We start from the raw sequence: 19,806 nt of genomic DNA on the forward strand, positions 1-19,806 counted from the left end.
CTCTTCACACCAGCAAATCAGAATATTATACTGAACTTACTAACTGGAGGAGAAGCAATCGACACAATTGCTAGTCAATGGAATCTTGAAGAAAATTGAAGGCCAATTTCCCCAGCAACTGTGGCATTAGAATATTTTCACATTGTCTCTATGGTGATTTGTTTCAATCATGATATTAGACATGCATGAACTGAAAGAGACAAGCTGTATATAAATAAATATTCAATAAAATCACAGACTTCTTCAAATCTTACAAACTTGGTGTTGAGCTTCAAAAGAGGAAGCTGACTGTGCTCAGAACAGTATAATCAATCATTTTTAAGAACTGTATCATTCACATAATCAAATATTTCTATTTTATATGTAAATATGTATAGTGTATATGTAACTTTTACACTGAGGACTAAAAGTAACTAATATGATGACATGCATATTTCTGTCTGCAAATGGTATCACGTATTTTGTAAAGCGAAACTTGCTTTCTGTGCAGGTAGCAGTTGAACTTGTACTTCCCTCTAGGGTGTTTCAGTGCACTTATCCCTGGTTATGGATATGCACTTTGCTCTTGTTGTATGTCGCTCTGGATAAGAGCGTCTGCCAACTGCCTTTAATGTAATGTAATGTAATGTAATGGTATTGTCGCCTTGTAATACCAGCCTGATTGCTTGATATGCAAAATTACAAAACTACCTAATACTACTATGTATCAACAGAGAGAATATATAACTTGATGTCAACTGAAATATACTCATGTACTTCCTTCCCACCTCAAGTTTTCATTAAAAAAACAAAACAAAAAAAAACGATTGAGGAATTATTCTAATCTGAGTAGTGCATATTTTAACACCACAATCATCCCCATGTCCCTCTCTGTGGCCATGGTTTAAATAAGCTTCACTAAGAAACTATAAAGCCGGAGATGAGAAACTAAAGGCGTCCATTTTTCTGCACATAATGGAAGGAGCTGCATTGGACATTTACAATAGCTTTCATATTGACGAGGAAACTTTAACATTGACTGTGCTGATGGCAAAGTTTGAGGAATACTTTGTGCCCCAAAAGAATGTAACTTTTGAGAGATACAAGTTTTTCTCCGCTGATCAGAAAACCGGCATGACCAATACCTTGCTGAATTACACACCCTGAGCAAGTCATGCGAATTTGGAGATTTGAGGAACTCATTGGTCAGAGATAGAATTGTATGTGGAATTCCTGATAATGGGCTCAGAGAAAGACTGTTACGTGAACATGAGTTAACACTGGCGAGAGCAGTTCACATCTGCAGAGCAGCAGAGACCACTCATGCACAAGCCAAGGAGCTGAGCAGGGACCAGTCAGCAGCAGCGCCCAAAACAGTTTTCGAAGCAAATGGAGAAAAGTCCCCAAAGTCAGGATTTTAAATGTGGCGGGTGTGGAGGCACGCATATGCCTAGATTGTGCCCTGCTCATGGAAAAGTGCTTTCAGAGGATGGTGTCAAGCCAGATCCAAGGAAGACGTCAGCCATAGTGAACATGGAACATCCACAAAACAAAGAAGAACGATCCAGAAAAAAACACTCGGATTTCGGCTGACGTTTCCCAGTATGGCCTAGGTGCAGTACTGTTGCAGATGAGTGATGACAGCTGGCAGCCTGTAGCCTATGTGTCTCGTGCATTGACAAGTGCTGAAGTCAATTACGCACAAATTGAAAAGGAACTTTTAGCCAGCACATACAGCTGTGAACGTTTCCACCAGTACATATATGGACAGGCTTTTGAGCTGGAGACTGACCACAGGCCCTTAGTGTCCATAATGTCCAGGCCCCTCAATGACTGTCCTATGACAATTCAGCCTCTGTTAATCAGGATGCAGAAATATGGTGTGAGGATGATTTATACACCAGGAAAGTTCACGTTTGCTGCTGATACACTCTCACGTGCAGTCAACAAAATGGAAAGTCCAGATGAACAGAAAAGTGCAGAAATAAAGGCTTATGTGGACATGATTGTCACATCACTTCTGGTGTCTGCTAAGCGAACAGAGCTGATTAGAAAGGCAGCTGAGTTGGATGACACAATGAGAGAGCTCAAAAAGACCATATTGACAGGGTGGCCTGAACAAAAGCTTGACTGATCCATGCCCATTACTGGACAGAGCTTTCAGTTGTTAATGATATAGTTTTCAAGGGATGCCGGTTTGTCATCCTGGTATCCATGCGCAAGGAAATGCTGCAGAAAGTGCTCGAGGGACATTTGGGATAGGAAAAATGCAAATTAAGAGCGCGAAAGGTAATGTATCGGCCAAGGATTAACCAAGACATTAGCCATACGACAGCCTCATGTGAAATATGCCTCACCTATAGGTCCAAGCAGCAGGTAGAGCCACTCTTGCTTCCCCCTGTACCGGATCGCCCATGCCAGAAGGTCGGAGTTGATTTATTTGACTGAAATAGTAAGGACAACATTGTCGTCTCAGATTATTTCACCAACTATCCAGAGGTGGCGACACTGCAGACAATGTCCAGCAAAACAATTACAGCCTAACTGAATACAGTGCCTAGTGAGGTGTTTTCAGATAATGAGTCACAGTTTTCAAGTGGTGAGTTTGCTTCTTTTGCAAGATCCAAGATCCAATGGGCTCGCGGAGAGTGCAGAGAAGATTGTCAAGGCTCTCATGAAGAAAGCTCAAGGTGGACAGGATTTCCAGAGGAGTCTGATGATTTACAGGAGTGCTCCACTGGAAAACGGGTTGTCCCCGGCCCAAATGCTGATGGGACAGGCGCATACGCACCAACCTTCCAATCCACGAGAACCTGTTGTCACCTAAACGAGCACACATAATCAGGGCAAGGAAACGGGAACAAAAGGTGAGTCACAAAATACAATGTGACAGGAAGGCAAAACACTTACCGAGTCTCAAGCCAGGTGATAAATTTGCTATCTTGGATCACACAACAGGCACATGGGCACAAGGAAGTAGAAGTAAGAGGAAGAGGAAGTAGCACCGCGCTCATACCAGGTACAAACTGACCAGGGGGCAACTCTGAGACATAATCGTGTGGATCTGAGACCACAAGTGACAGACTTTGACTTTCCGACAGACTCTCAGCCACCAAGCACTGCAGAACAGGTGGATGCTCTCAGCAGTGAGCCAGTGTTCCCCAGACCGTAGTGACATGTGGTAAACTGATTAAAAACTCATGTATACATATAGATATACATATATATATATATGTGTATGTATGTATGTATGTATGTATGTATGTATGTATGTATGGAGGAGCCAAAAGATATAAAGATATAAAGATTAAGATATCTCAGCTTGTGCTTCCCCCTAGTGGCCAGCTATAACATATTTAGACTACTTTAGGGCACCCCTGGATGACGCAAGCAGTGCATAGCACTAGTATTTCAGCTGCAAACAGCCTATACACTCATTCATTCATTCTTTAAACACCGTTAATCTGGAAGACCGGATACTTTAAACTTTGAACTGATGTACAAATTACAGACTTCCAGTATAGAACAGTCCAGTACAGCTTCGCTGAGCTTTCGTTAACGTATTTCAGGACAGCCATAGTTTTAGCAAGTAACTTAGACAAACAGCCGAAATTTAAAGTAATAAAACATTGAGGCTATCTAAGAGAAGATACTTTACTGCTTGCATCGCAATATTTGGACTTTCTTTGCACACTTTCTGGAGTCCAACGACAGATTGGGTTTCGGCATGCTCCAGAATCAAGTAAGGCTTACATTCCGAGAAAATGACACGAAGGCATCGTAGGTATTGTTCGAATGGAACATGGTGGCATATATATATATATATATATATATATATATATTGTGGTGGCCCGATCGGAAATCGGTACACCACTGGTGTGGAACGGCCCGTGCGCCGGCGGCTTCTGCTAGGAAAAGTTATTAACCACGTGTATTTCCCCAGGTCGTATCTAACAGAGCCGCACCGGAGCGAGAGCCGGCGAGGAGAGTCAGAACCATGGCCAGCGACACGGGGAAAGACGCGTGGGGAATGTGAGGAAGAGACAATTAACCCTTCTCATTGGACAGGCGCAGCCGGACCGACTCCGAGAGAGAGCGGAGCCGTACAAAAGGCGAGGCGCAACCACAGAGCGGGGCTGAGTACGGAGGGAAACGGAGGCGAAGCCCAGTGAGGAGGAAACAGCCACGGGAAAGCAACTAACGACACCACGGTGGAAGCGGGTCTTCGGAGGCCCTACCAAAAGGCGCGGCCGGCACGGACCACCCAGAACCGCCGACGGACCGGGAAACCTAATTTTTTGGCCGGTGACTTTTTTTTCGTTTTTGTGAGAAAGGAAGTTTTTTTGTTTGGGACGTTGTAAAAGTGCCCTGAAGGCACACCAGAACCTCATTAAACTACCCGTTGAGGAACTACTCTTGCTCTCTCTGCCTCTCTCTCCCCACGGGGCGCCACATATGGTGGAGAATGCGGGCATAGAGACCCCAGCTATAGAGAGAGAGAGCAATAAAAAAAAAAAAAAAAATAATAATAATGGAGGACGCCATCAACGCTCTACTGCGGTCACAAGGCGCCCTGCAGAAAGCCGTGGCGGAACTGTGCCAAAAGTCCAGCCGGCGACAAGCCACCGGACACCCAAAGACGTACTGCTGAAGCAGACCCCGGACGATGAAATTGAGGCCTACCTCGAGACCTTCGAACGGGCGGCTTACCTGGAGAAGTGGCCTCAAGGCGCCTGGGGCTCCCTCCTGGCCCCATTCCTCAGCGGGGAGGCCCAGAAGGCGTACCGGGGACTGCCTCCGGCCGAAGCCCACGACTACCCCACCCTCAAGGCCACCATCTTAGCCCAGTATGGCTACAGCCTCCCCGCCAGGGCACAGCGGTTCCACCAGTGGGCCTATGACCCCGCCCTCCCGGCGCGAGGACAGGTGATGAGCCTGGGGAGGCTAACCAAAAGTTGGCTAGTCGAGGGCGACGGGCCGCCCCTGCTCGACCGGGTGGTGTTGGATCGCTGTGTCCGAGCCCTGGCCCCGGACGTCAAGAAATATGTGGCCCAGCAGGGGCCCCGCTCCATTGATGCCCTGGTCAACCTCCTGGAGAACCACCAGGTGGCCCAAGAGATGGTCAGGGGAACCAAAACGGAAAGCCCCCGAAGAACCCCAAGCGCGGTCCGACTGGAGCCACAAACCAGGCCACGGTGGAGAGCGGACGACAGGGACGAGGGACTCCGCCGGAGAGAGACCAGACGGTGCTTCGCCTGTGGCCGGGAGGGCCACCTGAGCCGGGATTGCCCAGGGAGGGAGGAGTCCATGGCCACTGCACCTGAGACGGGCCGACCCTGCCACTACCTCACCACGTGCTGGGCCCACAAGGGCACTGCCGCCCCTAGGCTACCCGTCCGGATCGGGGGTCAAGACGCGGAGGCCTTGCTGGACTCGGGGAGTGCTATTACCCTGGTGAGACCAACCCTAGCAGGGGGGAGACGGGGAGAGGACATCGCCGTCACCTGCATCCACGGCGACGTACGAAGCTACCCCACCGCCGAGGTAACCATCATCACCCCTAGAGGTCAATTCACGGGAAGGGTGGGGGTAGTCGAGAGCCTCCCAGTGGAGGTGCTGCTGGGAAGAGACTGCCCCCTCTTTCTCAGCTACTGGAGTGAGAGGGCGACCTCGGAGAGGCCAAGTCACACACCCCGACCCCGCCGGAAGGGCCACCGGGAACCACACCCGGTTTGGGTGGCCCCTGCCGGGGATAGTGAGGAGGAAGAGATCTCGCCCCAAGGGGGGAGGGGACCGACCACGCAACCCCCTACCGAGAGCACGGATACAGCCCCGGAGCGACCGGACCCACCACCACCCCTGGAGGCGGAAGGGGGTAGCGCGGGGGGGTTTTCGGAGTTTCAACCCGAACTAGAGAGGGCCCCAACGGACTTCGGCTCCGCCCAGCTGCAAGATCCCCTCCTCGCCCAGGCCTGGAGGGCCGCTGCTTACATTGAGGGCGTCCCACAAGGCGGGGTGAGTAGACCGGCCTACCCGTATTTTAAAGTCCAGAATAACCTGCTGTATCGGACCTGCAACAGGGACCCGGGAGAGCTGGACCAACTTCTGGTACCCCGGAGCCACACCTCCAAGGTGCTCTACCTCGCCCACACCCACCTGTTGGGGGCCCACCTGGGAAGGGAGAAGACGTATGAGCGGATCCTATCTCGCTTTTACTGGCCTGGCATCAAACGGGCAGTGGAGGACTACTGCCGACAGTGTGCGGAGTGTCAACTGCACAGCCCCCGGGTGACGTATCGCAATCCATTAATCCCTCTCCCCATTATAGATGTGCCCTTCCGCCGAATTGCTATGGACATAGTGGGACCCCTGCCCAAGTCCAGCCGGGGTCACCGCTACATCCTGGTAATCGTTGATTACGCCACCCGTTACCCGGAGGCCGTACCCTTACGGGCCGCGACGGGGAAGAGCATCGCGAGGGAGCTGTTCCTCCTCTTCAGCCGGGTGGGGATTGCGGAAGAGGTCCTGACAGACCAGGGGACCTGTTTCATGTCGGGCGTGATGAGGGAGATGTGCCGCCTACTCCGGGTCCAACAAGTGAGGACGTCCGTCTACCACCCCCAGACCGACGGGCTGGTAGAGCGGTTTAACAAAACCCTCAAGTCAATGCTGAGGAAAATGATCACAACGGACGGTAAGGACTGGGACCACGTATTACCGTACCTATTATTTTCGATACGTGAGGTCCCACAGGCATCCACGGGGTACGCGCCCTTCGAGTTGCTGTATGGGCGACGTCCCCGAGGGCTACTGGACCTCGCGAAGGAGGCCTGGGAGCAGCAGCCGTCCCGACAACGCACCCTCCTGGAACATGTGGAAGCTATGGACCAGCGGATGGCAAAAATCTGGCCCATGGTCCGGGAGCACATGCAACAGGCCCAGAAGGAGCAGGCTAGACTGTACAACCGAACAGCCCAGGTGAGAGAATTTCAGCCGGGGGATAAAGTCATGGTGCTGATCCCCACCAATGAGTGCAAATTTCTGGCCAAATGGCATGGGCCCTATGAAGTAGTAGCCAAGGTTGGGCCAGTGAACTACATGGTAAGACAGGTGGGCCGGAGACACCAGCTCCAAAAGTACCACATTAACCTGCTAAAGAGGTGGCACGAACCCGTGCACGACCCTGCTCCCCTCTGCTTAACCACAGGCGGCGCCACCGGAACACCAGAAGTGGCCACTGGAGACCTGCTGACCGACCGGCAGCGCCAAGACCTCCGCGAGCTGGTGAGTCAACACCGGGATGTGCTCTCCCACCTCCCGGGCCGGACTACCAAGGTCCACCACGACATCGTCACGGAGCCAGGAAGGAGGGTTCGACTGCGGCCCTACCGGATCCCGGAGGCGAGAAGGCAGACCATCCGGGAGGAGGTGGCGAGGATGCTGGACCTGGGGGTCATAGAAGAATCCCAAAGCGCCTGGTCCAGCCCGATAGTGTTGGTCCCAAAACCGGACGGCAGTTGGAGGTTCTGCAACGACTTCCGGAGGTTGAACGAAATCTCCCGGTACGACGCCTACCCCATGCCCCGGGTGGACGAGCTGATCGAGCGGCTGGGACCCGCTCGCTACCTCAGCACCCTGGACCTCACCCGGGGGTACTGGCAGGTACCGCTGACCCCCCAGGCGAGGGAGAAGACGGCTTTCGCCACCCCGGATGGCCTGTTCCAGTACCGCGTCTTACCCTTCGGAGTGCATGGAGCCCCCGCCACCTTCCAGAGGCTCATGGACAACCTGCTGAGGCCCCACAGGGAGTATGCTGCTGCCTACCTCGACGATATCGTCATTCACAGCGCTGATTGGGAAAGCCACCTCAGGAGGCTGGAGGCGGTGCTCGGGGCGCTCCGGGAAGCCGGCCTGACAGCTAACCCGGCTAAGTGTCGCCTGGGCCTGGAGGAGGCCGACTACCTGGGCCACACCGTGGGACGAGGGTGCGTCCGACCCCAGAGTCAAAAGGTGGACGGGATCACCAACTGGCCACGACCCACCACCAAAAGGCAAGTGCGCACATTCCTGGGCCTAGTGGGGTACTATAGGCAGTTTATACCGGACTTTGCCACCAGAGCGGCCCCCTTGCACGAGCTGACCAAGAAAGACCACCGGCACACGGTGATATGGACCGAAGCCGCCGACCGCGCCTTCCTAGACCTGAGGGCCGCCCTGGGGAATGAACCAGTACTGACCACCCCTAACTTCTCCCAAAAGTTTGTTTTGCAGACCGACGCCTCTGAAACCGGACTTGGTGCGGTCCTATCCCAGATCCAGGACGCCACCGAGCACCCGATCACCTATATCAGCCGGAAATTGCTGAAGCATGAGAGGAATTATAGCACGGTGGAGAAGGAGTGCCTGGCCATAAGGTGGGCAGTCGGGAAGCTCAAATACTATCTGGTAGGAAGGGAATTTATCCTTATAACTGACCATGCCCCATTGCAATGGATGTATCGGTGTAAGGACACTAACGCCCGGGTGACCCGATGGTTTTTAGAACTACAAAGTTTTAAATTCACGGTGGAACACCGAGCCGGGAGACTCCAAGGGAACGCGGATGCCCTGTCCCGGATGAACGAGGGCCTCTTTGGTGACGCTCCCGCCGAGGGCGTGGAGCTGAGGGGGAGGAAATGTGGTGGCCCGATCGGAAATCGGTACACCACTGGTGTGGAACGGCCCGTGCGCCGGCGGCTTCTGCTAGGAAAAGTTATTAACCACGTGTATTTCCCCAGGTCGTATCTAACAGAGCCGCACCGGAGCGAGAGCCGGCGAGGAGAGTCAGAACCATGGCCAGCGACACGGGGAAAGACGCGTGGGGAATGTGAGGAAGAGACAATTAACCCTTCTCATTGGACAGGCGCAGCCGGACCGACTCCGAGAGAGAGCGGAGCCGTACAAAAGGCGAGGCGCAACCACAGAGCGGGGCTGAGTACGGAGGGAAACGGAGGCGAAGCCCAGTGAGGAGGAAACAGCCACGGGAAAGCAACTAACGACACCACGGTGGAAGCGGGTCTTCGGAGGCCCTACCAAAAGGCGCGGCCGGCACGGACCACCCAGAACCGCCGACGGACCGGGAAACCTAATTTTTTGGCCGGTGACTTTTTTTTCGTTTTTGTGAGAAAGGAAGTTTTTTTGTTTGGGACGTTGTAAAAGTGCCCTGAAGGCACACCAGAACCTCATTAAACTACCCGTTGAGGAACTACTCTTGCTCTCTCTGCCTCTCTCTCCCCACGGGGCGCCACAATATATATATATATATATATATATATATATATAATATATTTTTTATTTTAACACGGGTTAAATAATTTTAGGCTATTCGAAAATGTTGCGGCATGTGATTAAAACGTTATGTTGTTATGCATACACCTACATGAAGGTATAGTAGAGGTACATCTTTGTTCTTTAAGGAACATATCTCCCATATATCTCCGGCAGACACGCACGATGAGTTCTACCTTCATAAATGGCATTAATGTCATGTAATGTAATCTGGGAAGCAAGAAACACCGGTCAGTCACGTTCCAAATACTTTTGCTCACCGAAGAATTGCCTCGCCTGATACAAATGTGTATATGTTTTAAGTTATTGAACCAATCTAGATAAAAAATGAATTACGATACATGGACATCTATCAAGCACACAGTAAAGTATTATTATTATTATTATTATTATTATTATTATGTGTTTAAAGAACTGTGATCGAGTGCATTTTTCTTTGTACATGTGACGCTCTTGGACTGATGAACTCTATTGGAGTTAAATTAATCCTTCTTATTTTGTTGTGCACAGGAATATTCTTGGAATGAAAAGAAAATCAGAAGGTAATGTTTGTCATTGTCATTTCAAATATACAGGTGCATCTCAAAAAAAATTTTTTCCGTAATTCCGTCATTTTTATATATTCTCGATTCATTACACATTAAGTTATATATTTCAAGCCTTGATGTTTATGGCTTACAGCTCATGAAAAAAAGAAAAGAATAAGAAGCCGAACAGAAATGTACTGTTATCAAGATTGTCTTTTGTACAAGTAATACTAATGCTGGAATACCTATCTACTGGCTTCAGCAATTAATTATGTGTTTGGCTTCAGGCTGGGTAATAAGGAGACAGTGGGAGAACGGACCTGAGACGTCGGAACGCTTGGGGAAACAATGTTAATTGAAATGGTTTCTTAAATGGCATGGTCATGGGTTCTCAACATCTCATGCAAATTACATTGCAGACCTAATCATTACAAACTAAATTACTTCTTTTCAGATTTCATGAGAAATATATGAGAAGTTATCAAAATGTATGTTTCAGGATGAAATAATATACAATTTGTGATGGTGTAAAGTGTAGACACAAATGCAGGCTCTGCTCCCTTCCTCTCTGCTCCTCGGGCTGCTGATATGGGGACATTAGAGACTGGTACCTGAGCTAGCACTCCAGTGGCAACATACCTGTGGAGGAGCAATGCAAGGTGCTGTGTGCATTCAGCCATGAGTGCCTGGACCATCCAGTCACAGTTAAGACCCGGAGACGACCCTGATGTGCTTAGTTTCCATCAACCGGCAAACATAACCGTCACCCTGATGTAGATCCAGGCTAGTTACAGGGGACATGGTCTCTGGTATTAATCTCAAGAACCATATATTCAACAATGCTGAATCTGACACAAAAAGGGAAATTTTTGACGGAACTGAATGGCATTGATTTTTGTCATTCAAGACAGTTTGTAAGATTTTTTTTTTTTTTTTTGCCATCTTTCTGAATGTGCTATCATAACCAGAGAAATGAATTACTTCAGATAGCAGATATACTCAGTGAGCACTTTATTAGGTAGACCTCTACACCAGCTTGTTAATGCAAATATTTAATCAGCCAATCATGTGGCAGCAACTAAATGCATAGAAGCATGAAGGTTCAGCTGGTCAAGAGGCTCAATGCACAACAGTCTCTGAGTTTGCAGATAATGAAGTCAAACCTCTTGAGTGGATAGGCTACAGCAGCGCAGAAGACCTAAGTCTAATGTGTTATGTACGGTCCAGGGAACCCAGACGCAGACCACAGGATAATCCAAAAGAGTAGTTTTAATGTCAGTAGTCACAAGCCAAGAGATCCAAAACACAGCCAAAAACGAAAAGCAAAAGAATAGTCGAAAAAACAAGCGAGAGGTCAAAATCCAGAAAATCACAGGGCGAAGGTACAGCAGGGCAAAAGCAAAGTCGAAGTCAAGGCAAAGGGGTGTCTTTCAAGAATCTCTATAACAAGGCTTACAAACAATCGGCACTTATCAAGATCAACGTTCTGACAACGAAGCATACTGAGACTGAGGTTTAAATACAAGAGGGAAGGTGACAATCTAGGCGGGGCAGAGGAAAAGGTGGGCTAAACAAATGGACAACAGGTGGGGAAACACAATAGGGTAATGACATAATAACGGGAGGGAGACAAAAACGCGGACTGGATGCACGAAACAAAACATGCAAAACATACGGCTCCGGATTAGGGAGTAGACATTTGCATAGTTAGAATAGTAGTGATAGTTGCATAGTTAGAATAGTAGTGATAGTTAGAGACAGGTGCGAACACTTCGCTGAAGAGATAGCGTTAGTGAGTTAGTTTCGTGAATATTTCTAAACTACCCAATAAAAGTGATTGTTAGTTAGTTAGTTAGACAGACAGTAAGTGTATTAATCGGATTAGTACTGTACAAAACCTAGATTAGTAGTAGTTAGTAAGAATCGTGCTTTACAACATTTACCTATCAAGAAAAAGCAGGAAGTAAGAATGGCGAGTTTTAGAAAAAATGTTGAACCCCGAAAAACTACCGTAACCACCCGAATAGTGGGGCACGCAGACTGTGGGGAGTGACTAGACTGATAAACGTTCAGACGTAGACATAACAGGGGAGGACAATAGAGAACTGAAATGGGAAAACATAAACCAGGTACTATGGGGAATGAATAATAAACAAGAATAAACATGAAAACATACCGAACAAATACAGAACATTACATAATGAATATCAAATAAAGTGCTCACTGAGTGTATATTTCAAAATATTTTCACTGCACCATGTTTTGTCATCCAAGACTGCTGAATTATGTAAAGAAATTTAAATACTTTTTTTTTCCTGCCAGCTGAGGAGGATATACACCCATCTTTCTAAATGTGCAATTATACCCTCAGATGAATTCAGATGGTCGAAGTTCAGTTGAAAGCAGAAATAACTCAACTGTTTTTGAGTTTTATTTGGAATATTTAATGTGCTTCAGGTATATCTGTTGCTCCTGTTCTGTGACCTCTCCTATTGCTGTGGAAGTACAGAATATTCCATTAATGGAGACTGCTGTCCGATGTGCTCACCTGGTAAGTCACTATCTTTTATCAAAATAAAGCTTCTACTGCAGTATATGTTGGCTTACAGGCATTAAGAAGTGAAAGTGCTTTTTATTTTGTTGTCATTTAAATGTCATTTCAAATGTGTACATTTTAGCTATGTTTTGTGATTAATCTTTCACACAGGGGAACATGTTTCTAAGCACTGCATAGAATACACGAGCACCTCCTGTAAACCGTGCACTGCTGACTCATTCATGGCGCTGCCCAACGGTCTTCTTCATTGTATCTTTTGTCGAGTCTGTGACCCAGGTGAGAAACGATTCATATTCAGCCAATGTGTTTATTCATGACATGGCCATTTGCAACTTGCTTGACTGTCTTCTTTTGGTAGTGAGGTAATACGGGTATTTATTCTCTGTTCAGGTTTTGGTTTAAAGACAGACAGGGAGTGCAGTCCCACCTCTGATGCAGTGTGTGGGCCTCTGGATCAGCACTACTGCACTGAGACAGATAAGAAGGGCTGCAGATTAGCACAGAGACACAGTATCTGCAGGCCTGGGACATTCATCAGACGCAATGGTGAGATTGCATCATATCCACCATCTATGGGGGGGGGGGGGGGGGGGGGATTGTGTCATCTGCCCCCCCGATCCTGATTCAAAACCAAAATAATCATGATGGTGAAACTGCATCCCACAGTCAAAAAACATGAACTCATGACAACAAATGATAATCCAATCAGAACATTACATTACATTACAGTCATTTAACAGACACTCTTCTCCAGAGTGACGTACAATAAAATGCAGATCAGAACCATGGACAAGTGCGTTAAAGACCCAAGAGGAAAGTACAGTTCCAAGTCCGAAAGTGATCGCATAGATGCAACTTGAACCCTTGAAGAGTACATCAACCTTCCAACTAGCATACCAGCAGCTAGAATACCCTGAATACTAAAATAATTAGGCATCAGTACAATTATAACCTATAGCATACACATGGCTGGTAACTGCTTATTTTATTTATTGCTATAAAGTAATTATAATAGTAAATACATCAAAAAAAATGTTTTAATGTTTCCTATATGCCATTCATCAAATCAGTTCAGCTCCATGCATGTCTTTTGCGTGAATATTTTAGGCACGTGTCATCCTGCCAGACAGCCAGCTCTTAAGCCAAGTATAGACAGATATATATTATATATATATATATATATATATAAATAAATAAAATTTTTTAACAGATTAAACGGTTAAAACGGATTGTCCTGCACCGTGTGCACTGCAGATTTACATTGGTGAAGTTCTTTTTTTTTTTTTTTACCCCATCTTCTGTCGGGGAATGGTGTAGTTCCTCTCATTTCTGAGCGGTTAGCAGAGGCCACTCGCTGCACGATCTGCTTCTGTTAATGCAGGTTGGGCTTTGTGCATGTTAATGCTCAGTTTAAATGTGCGTTGTGTGGGAAATGTTCTTCTTTTGTTTATAGCCTTTTCTGTTTTGCAAAATTAGCTCACTTAACTGCTCAGTCTACTTTTCTGAAAACTTATTTCGAAGATTTTAAATGTTTTAACCTGCCTTCCAATATTTACTTACACAGGAACAACATTGACCAATACCGAATGCGAAGAATGTTGTGACAAAACGTTTTCAAATAAATCTTCTTCGCCATTCTGCAAACCACACACAGAGTAAGTTTCCTGCATTTATTCCCAAATTACAAAAAGTTTGGTTTCATACTAAATATAACCCTGATGACTATTTGAGATTTTCTTTTAATGTATTTACTTTTCTGACAGTTGCCAATCCTTGGGACTTCAGGAAATTACAGCTGGAACAAACACATCAGACAGTGTATGTGCAACAAGAAATGCTCCTCAGGCTCTGCTCCCTATCCGCTGGCCGCATCGAGTGGCTGTGCTTGTGCTTCCAGTGCTTGGAGCAGGACTATCAGCTGCTTTCATAGCAATCATTTTAATTTTAAGTAAGTTTCCCCCATCTATCTGATTCGACTTAAAATATATAAATACCAGAACTCTTTAAAGAGTATTGTTGTTTAAATGGCAGTTTGAAGTTGGCTGTGTTACTTGTATTCTGTGAACTGGAAAGAGAAAGAAGGGAAAACAAAATGGAGGGATAGAGGCATTCTGTTCATATACATTACTGTTACAGTCTGTTCTAACAGGTTAGGGCCATTCTGTTCATATACATTACTGCTACTGTCTGCATCTGTTAGTCTGTTCTGCCAGGTTAGAGCCATTCTGTTCATTTACATTATCATGAGGGGTAGTTTCAGTCAAAGGATTATCTCGTCAATTAATCACCACTGTAAAGACAAACCAAAAACTGGAACAAAGCAAAAGCGCATCAGTGAATGTGGACCAAGATATGTTCATGTTCTCATAGTTACTGTGGCTGTACTGCTTGTATTAGAAGTATCAGTTGTGACTTTAAGAACCATTCTCATTTTAAGTAATCTTCCAATCTATCTGATGAGATGTTATAGTTTCAAGTTGACAGTTATCTCTATTCTGTGAACAGAAATCCTCATATATACACAAGAGATATGAGTGGTAAGCATACTAGATTTTAAAGAATTAAACAAGGACGTAAAAAAAGTAATGTAATGTTACATGCTAAAGTTATTCTGAAAGAACATGGTATGTGTGAAACCTTTCACATTATGTGCCTACATTTTTAAATACATTTCAAGTGCAGAATTGGCTTAATGCTATAATCTTAGTCTAAATAATTCTGGTGTCACTCCTGGTGTTGATGAATTTGATACTTTTACGGTTAATACTGCATTTACTGAGTCTCCACTTTTCTAGGAAACAGAAAGAAAAGACCTGTTAAACCAGCCGCAGTATGAACGTAAGGGAGCGCATGATAACTTGATGACGGAAATAACGAAAGCTGATTAAAAAAAAAAACTTAGTCACATCACTGCCCCTACAGTCTGTATGGACGTGTTATAACAGGTTAGATTTAGATTTAGATTCTGTGTATGAACATATTTTCATTGTAGAGAGGGGTGCTTTCAGTTAATATATTCCTTCATTAATTAAACACCAGTGTGAATATCCATCCATCCATTATCTAATCTAATTTCCTTGTCGTTGTTGCAGGACAGCCAGTTCATTCCAGCATGCAGGCGAGAGGCAGGAATGCATCCTGGACAGGTTACCAGTCCATTGCAGAGGACGCTAACATTCACGCCTCCGCTGATTCCTTGGACATGGAGGAAACATCGAAACATACTCCAGAAAGAAAGATTTCAGCTGGGATTTGAACCTGTGACCTTCTTGCTGTGCCGTCTGAAATCCATAACATACAATCAGCAGTTGAGCTCTTAACTCCAGCCAAACAGAATGTTATACTGAACATGACAACCAGTCGACAAAGATGCTTTCAAGGCAATTTTTTTGTCACTTGATGCCGCCTTACTAGCTGGAGGAGAAGCAATTGACACAATTGCTAGTCAATGGAATCATTAGATATTACACCTGCATGACCTGAAAGAGACAATCTTGTAGCAGTCAGAGGTAAAAAAAGTGTAGGATAAATAAATATACAATCCTGGCCTTGTGGTGCTGGGTATGAGTGAAAGGTCATAAAATCAGACTTCTTCACATCCTACTAAATTGGTGTTGAACTCCAAAAGACGAAGCTGACTGTGCTCAGAACAGTGATGAAAAATCAGCCAGAACTCCCCAAAGAGGTTCTGAATACACAGGTCAGAGCTGTGAATTCCTCCAAATATGCATTCTCTGAAAGTACCATTATCCTGGTCCTTGTTTTGAGCACAATAAATAAAGATGCATCTCTGAGCACAAGACTGGATAAAAAGGTGCAAATCATCTTGAACTACAGCTAAGCAAAGGAGAGGTTGACATCCATGATAAGGCACCCAAATTAACTTCATTTAAGTGCTTGTGACTGCTACACAGAACCGATGAAACCTGAAAGCATTGCGAGTTCATGTCTTTGTTTCTCAGTTAAATTTACTGATGTTTCACAGTTGTTTTTTGTTGCATCTTTGCTGTTATTAAAATAAGTTGGTATTTTGACTACTTCCAATTGTACCTCAATAAGTTTTCTCCAACTCACCACCAGCATGTCGGACAGAGACACTCAGAAAAGAGCTCCAGCCCGCCGTGTAGCTCACTGGGTGAAAGGACTGCGGAATCCGAACCGCGGCTGGCAGCCCCACAGGAGCGGCACATAATTGGCGTCGCATCGTTCCCGGATCTGAGAGGGATACAGCAGGAATAGCCGGCATTGTTCTTCTCTGCTGCGACTGGCTGGTCACCTGAGCGGCCATGGCTTGTTCTCTGCACACACGTATGGGTGGGTCTCCTCGGCCCCTGCTCTGCGTGACCGCGGGTTGTCTGGCAGGCACATGTTTCAGAGGAATATATGTATACGGCTTTCAAAGAGGGGGACCAGACAGAGCTGAAGAGCGTACAGGGGGTACGTAAGGTCAGGCTGAAAGAGGCAAAGGAGGAATACAGAAAGAAGGTGGAACAGAAGCTGCAGGAGAACAGCATGAAGGAAGTCTGGGATGGCATGAAAACCATCACAGGCTGCAGGAGGAGGAACAGTACAGTATATGTATATGACTATGAGCATGCAGAACAAGCAGCAGCAGAATATGCACATGGGAAAGCAAAAGGAAAGGAAAGCACTTTCAAATGCGTATGTGAATTGTGCACAAACTACTCATCTACTTGTGTGATGAGAGGTTTTATTATTTGGCAGCAGGAAGTAGTCAGAACTGTCACAACTGCAGCACTGCTTTTTTCGGTCAAATTTAGAATTACATGAATAATCAATCATAAGAACTCAATAAGAACTGTATCATTCACATGATAAAATATTAATATTTTATAGGTAAATATGTATAGTGTATATGTAACTTTTACACTGAGGACTAAATGTAATTCATATGATTTTTTATTTGATACATGCATATTTCTGTGTGCAAACGGTATCACGTATTTTGTAAAGCAAAACTGCTTTTTGTGCAGGTAGCAGTTGAAATTGTACTTCCCTCTAGGGTCTTTCAGTGCACTTATCCCTGGTTATGGATATGCACTTTGCTCTTGTTGTATGTCGCTCTGGATAAGAGCATCTGCCAACTGCCTTTAATGTAATGTAATGTAATGGTATTGTCACCTTGTAATACCAGCCTGATTGCTTGATATGCAAAATTACAAAACTACCCAATACTACTATTTATTTTAAAATATGTATCAGAGAGAATATGTAACTAGATGTGAACTGAAATATACTAATGTACTTCCTTCCCACCTTTCATAAAGAAAAACAAAAAAACGATTGAGGAATTATTCAAAAACTGACTAGTGTAATGCACATTTTCTTCCTCATTTATGTAATTTTAGATTTGCATATTTTAACACCACAATCATCCCCATGTCCCTCTGTGTGGCCCTGGTTTAAATAAGCTTCATAAGAAACTGTTTTGGACTATAAAGCCCTTGAGTGCACTGTTCTAGGCTAACTACTAGTTAACAGCTCCGTGAAGCTAGCAACTTGAAGCATCCAGTTCAACTTCAAGCATCCAGTTTAACCCAAGGCCAAGTCATTTGTTTTTATGGTTCAAAGGACAAACACAACATGGTGTCAGAAAATGGAGCTGGCAAGAAATGCGGACCAACAATCGACTTTGTGGAGAAATGAAAATTCCAAACGGTGAATTCCAAACAAAAGAAACTCAAAGATACAACTGCATGTGTTAAAGAATTGCCTAACGAGAGAAGTGGTGAAGAGCAAGACAAGGCTAACGCTGGCGAAAACAAGCAGCTACAAATAAGTCAAGCAAGTGAAAATCCTGTAAGCCTACCCAGAGTATTTGCCGTCATGGAAAGGCTCAGTCCTCCCACACCTATGCAGTTCAGCTGTAATCTCACAGATAACTGGAAGCGTTTTAAGCAGAGGTTTAACATATTTGGCTGCAAGAGGAGTCAGGGGTGAGGAGATCAGAAGCTAAAGGCGTCCATTTTTCTGCAGATGCATTGGACATTTACAATAGCTTTCATATTGACGAGGAGACTATAACATTGACTGTGCTGATGGCAAGGTTTGAGGAATACTTTGTGCCCCAAAAGAATGTAACTTTTGAGAGATACAAGTTTTTCTCTGCCGATCAGAAAACTGGCATGAGTTTTGGGCAATACCTTACTGAATTACACACCCTGAGCAAGTCATGCGAATTTGGAGATTTGAGGAACTCATTGGTCAGAGATAGAATTGTATGTGTAATTCCTGATAATGGGCTCAGAGAAAGACTTGCGTGAACATGAGTTAACACTGGAGAGAGCAGTTCACATCTGCAGAGCAGCAGAGACCACTTGTGCGCAAGCCAAGGAGCTGAGCAGCCTGTAGCTGTAAGGTCGGGGACTGGCGGAGAGCCAAGAGCGACTAAGGGTATCCCCGAAAGCTCACACGAGCTGAAAATGAAATCAAACAAAACAACGGAGGGCGTCAGCCGTGCACAAGCTGAGCGTCTTCCTTACCCTTTTCTCTTTATTAAAAAAAAAATTTGACAGAAACCCGAACCTGCACGATACCTGACACAATACAGCAAAGAGTCTTACCGCGTGCATAACGGCTTGGTGTCAGAGCGAACAGTAACACCAAAGCGTCGACCGATAGTCAGAGAGGGCTTTAAATACCTTTCAGGAGGTAGGCTCCCTTAACACTAATGAGGGCCAGGTGAAAATAATAACCGGTACTACATCCCAACCCTGACAGTAGCCTATGCGTCTCGTGCATTGACAAGTGCTGAAGTCAATTACGCGCAAATTGAAAAGGAACTTTTAGCCAGCACATACGGCTGTGAACGTTTCCACCAGAACATATATGGACAGGCTTTTGAGGTAGAGACTGACCACAAGCCCTTAGTGTCCATAATGCCCAGGCCCCTCAATTACTGTCCCATGAGAATTCAGCGTCTGTTAATCAGGTTGCAGAAATATGATGTGAGGATGATTTATACACCAGGAAAGTTCACGTTTGCTGTCATCCCGGTATCCATGCACAAGGAAATGCTGACATTTGGGAGAGGAAAAATGCTAATTAAGAGCGCGAGAGGTAATGTATTGGCCAAGGATTAACCAAGACATGAGCCATACTACAGCCTCATGTGAAATATGCATTACATTACATTACATTATTGGCATTTGGCAGACGCTCTTATCCAGAGCGACGTACAACAAAGTGCATACCCATAACCAGGGCTAAGTGCGCTGAAAGACCCTAGAGGGAAGTACAATTTCAATTGCTACCCGTACAACAAAGATAAGGACCAGGGCCTATTTTTTTATTTTTTATTTTTTTAAATCAACAAATAAACAAACAACAAAGCAAAAGTGACCAAACTTAACTATCCAAATGCTTACCTAGCCAACTAAAAATACCAAAACACAA

This window comes from Conger conger, chromosome 10, assembly GCF_963514075.1.
Source record: "Conger conger chromosome 10, fConCon1.1, whole genome shotgun sequence".
Lineage (NCBI taxonomy): Eukaryota > Metazoa > Chordata > Actinopteri > Anguilliformes > Congridae > Conger > Conger conger.